The 3,207-nt window shown below is 43.1% G+C and overlaps 1 long non-coding RNA gene across 1 annotated transcript; it reads left to right on the top strand.

The window, feature by feature from the left end:
• Positions 1 to 1,011: 1,011 nt before the first annotated feature.
• LOC137437314 (uncharacterized) lies at positions 1,012 to 1,537 on the top strand. The gene is made up of 3 exons (XR_010986455.1): positions 1,012 to 1,035; positions 1,279 to 1,335; positions 1,472 to 1,537. It is a non-coding gene; the product is annotated as an uncharacterized LOC137437314 (long non-coding RNA).
• The last annotated feature ends 1,670 nt before the right edge of the window (positions 1,538 to 3,207 follow it).

Raw genomic sequence — 3,207 nt, 5'->3', positions numbered from 1 at the left:
CTTCCTAAGCGAAAAATAGACTTTGCACCAATTAGAATGTAAATTAATAGCTCTTGTGCATCGAAAATGAATTCTTATGACACGGAAGGAGGTTCGACATGTAGAATGAAAGTCTATTGGCCAGCTGGATTGCAACAAGTTACTCACATCACAACCACATGCGAGGATGCACTTCAGGCTTTTCCTGAATCACTTGCAGCTGGCTGGCTGTGCTACACTTGGATTTACATCCACCCATCACAGGCTCAAAACACGCACCTTGAAATTGGAGGGGGTAACCTTCTCTGTACAACTTGTAGATCCGTCCACAACTTTTTGAGATATCCTGTTTACAGACAGACAGACAGACAGACAGACAGGGCTGAAAACATAAAAAAGAAAGAGATATGACACTGGATGGAAACTGCAGAGACAAGGCCAGACATCTGTGCTGAGTTTTGCAAGTGCAAGTCATTTCGTTCATAGTGATTCGAAAAATAATTTCACTGTTCCTTGTAAGATCAGAATTTGGACAGAGAGAGGGAGAGAGAGAGAGAGAGAGAGAGAGAGAGAGAGAGAGAGAGAGAGAGAGACGATGGATCACTGGATCAGGATAGAATAGTTTAGGTTTCAGGCACCAGGAAGTTGCATAATCAATGCAATTAGACCATGGTGAAGGTTTCTTAAGGTATCGAGTCCAGTGGGTATTAAAATGAGGTTAATAAGATGAGAGAAAGGAGACTAACAATTAAAAAGGGTAAAACCATGAGACAGAAAATAAGAAAGGCGTTAACATCAGAATAAGTGCAACTTGGGAGACTTTTTTTTTTTAAGAAATCTAAGGAGTGTGCATCTGTGCTTAGGGGTTGGTTTAGGGTTCATGCTCGGCAACTGCGCACAGAACGAGAACTGCCTGTCTTGGCTCATGCGGTCTTTCCCATGTGGTTTGGCCACAATGGAGGCCTGGTTGGCATCTGATGGACTGTGCAAGGCTCTGGCGGAGCGTGAAATTACCAGGAGAGTGTTGCGGGCCGAAGCAGAAGGATGTACCGAGATGTACGTTGTGAGGGTGGGGTGTGAGGGGGAGGATGGAAGAGGGACGATTGTGATGGCGATGGAGGAGGATGGGTAATAGATAGAGATTTTGAAGATAAGTGTGATGCATGCTGTTCCCTAGAAGGTTGAGTTTTCTTGTAGAACAACTTTGTGGGAGTTGCGCACAGTACTTTGCATTTACTTCGGAGCTGCTTATCAAGAGTGAGCATGTAAATGCCTTCGTTCCTCCCTTATCACCCATAGCATGAACATCTTCAATTGCTGAAGCAGATCCAATGGTGCACTTCACTCAACTGGAAAGTATGACTTCATAACCCTATTGTCCATATCACAATCTTCCTTTTTCTTCTATCTATGTGTATAAAGAGACAGAAAAGTCTGCGGAGAAGGCCAGAAGTCATTTTGAGACATTTCTTGTTTCCTGTCCTTATCTCAGGAGGCATGTCTATTCACTGCAGGTAGCACTATTTAACCATCTACATCAGCTTCACTCCATCATAAAACCCACCTCTACTGAGCTGTAGCTCACATTGTCACCATGTCACACACACACCTACAACATTTCAAAGGAAATGCGGATATGATGTAATAAACAAATGTGGTCACGTAAAAAAGGTTACATTTTATGAGGATAAAAAAGTAAAATAAAATAATATGAAGGCCTTCACAAGGAATTTTAGAGCAGGAAGAGGCCATCAGGCCAATCAAGTCTGTGCAATGGTTGCCAACCTATGGTTGTTTGTCCGTGCTATATTCTTTGTAAATTCTCAGTGTGAAGCAAGGAAGTACCAAGTACGTGGCTTTTTAAATCTTTGGTATGACTCGGACGGGGTTCGAACCACCGACCTGCCAGACTGAGAGCGGATGCTCCAACCATGACACCAACATTCGCCAACCACCATTACACCACCAACCATTACACCACCAAGTCGCCACCAACCATTACACCACCAAGTCGCCACCAACCATTACACCACCAAGTCGCCACCAACGATTACACCACCAAGTCGCCACCAACGATTACACCACCAAGTCACCACCAACCATTACACCACCAAGTCACCACCAACCATTACACCACCAAGTCGCCACCAACCATAACACCACCGAGTCGCCACCAACGATTACACCACCGAGTCGCCACCAACGATTACACCACCAAGTTGCCACCAACCATTACGCCACCAGGTCGCCACCAACCATTACGCCACCAAGTCACCACCAACCATTACGCCACCAACGATTACACCACCAAGTCGCCACCAACCATTATGCCACCAGGTCACCATCAAGCATTACACCACCAGGTCGCCACCAACCATTACACCACCAAGTCGCCACCAACCATTACGCCACCAAGTGAGAAAACAAAGAGGTAAAAGAGAAAATATTTTTGACATTTATGGTCAAAGGGGTCAAGGGGTCAAGTTTTTGGTAACCGAGGCTATTAAGAATAATGTCCTGCATAAGCTATAACATACCAGTCTTAAAGAATTAAACAATGAAGGAAAACGATAACTTTCAATCTTACGGGACAAGTGTACAGTCACGTGAAAAAGTAAGTACACCCCATGTAAAGTTTTGACTTTTTCAACATATTTCAACATACAGCTATTTGATCTTCATTTCAACAATATTGATAGATAAAGGTGATATAATATAACAAATATCATAAAACATTTACATTTTGTAGTCCATTGTATAATTTAAATAAACATAAATGCAAATTTCGCATGTGGAAAAAGTAAGTACACCCCTACATTTATCACTACTTCAAATACCTAAAATTAGATTCAGGTGCACCAGCTCAGGTGCAAATGATTAGAACATCGTTAGAGAGGATCTTGGAGGAACCTGTTTTATTTAAACCTCAGACATTTAGTTTGGTTTGCTCTTTGTTGTTGAAGTTTGCGGCGTCACCATGCCTAGATCAAAAGAGCTCTCTGTGGCCTTCAGAAACAAGGTTAAAGATGCCTACGAGTCTGGGAAGGGATTTAAAAAGATTTTCAAACAATTTGAAATCAATCATTCGACTGTGCGGAAGATCATCTACAAGTGGAGAAGATTGCAAACAACTGCCAACTTGTTCAGGCCAGGCTGCCCCAGAAAGTTCAGCCTGAGAGCAGACCGCAAGATGCTGAAAGAAGTCTCTAAGAACCCCAGAATGTCATC

The sequence above is a fragment of the Myxine glutinosa genome, chromosome 12 (genome assembly GCF_964187855.1).
Source record: "Myxine glutinosa chromosome 12, kmMyxGlut1.1, whole genome shotgun sequence".
NCBI lineage: Eukaryota > Metazoa > Chordata > Myxini > Myxiniformes > Myxinidae > Myxine > Myxine glutinosa.
The sequence above is the reverse complement of the archived record's forward strand: the minus strand, read 5'-3'. Positions and strand labels throughout refer to the sequence as shown.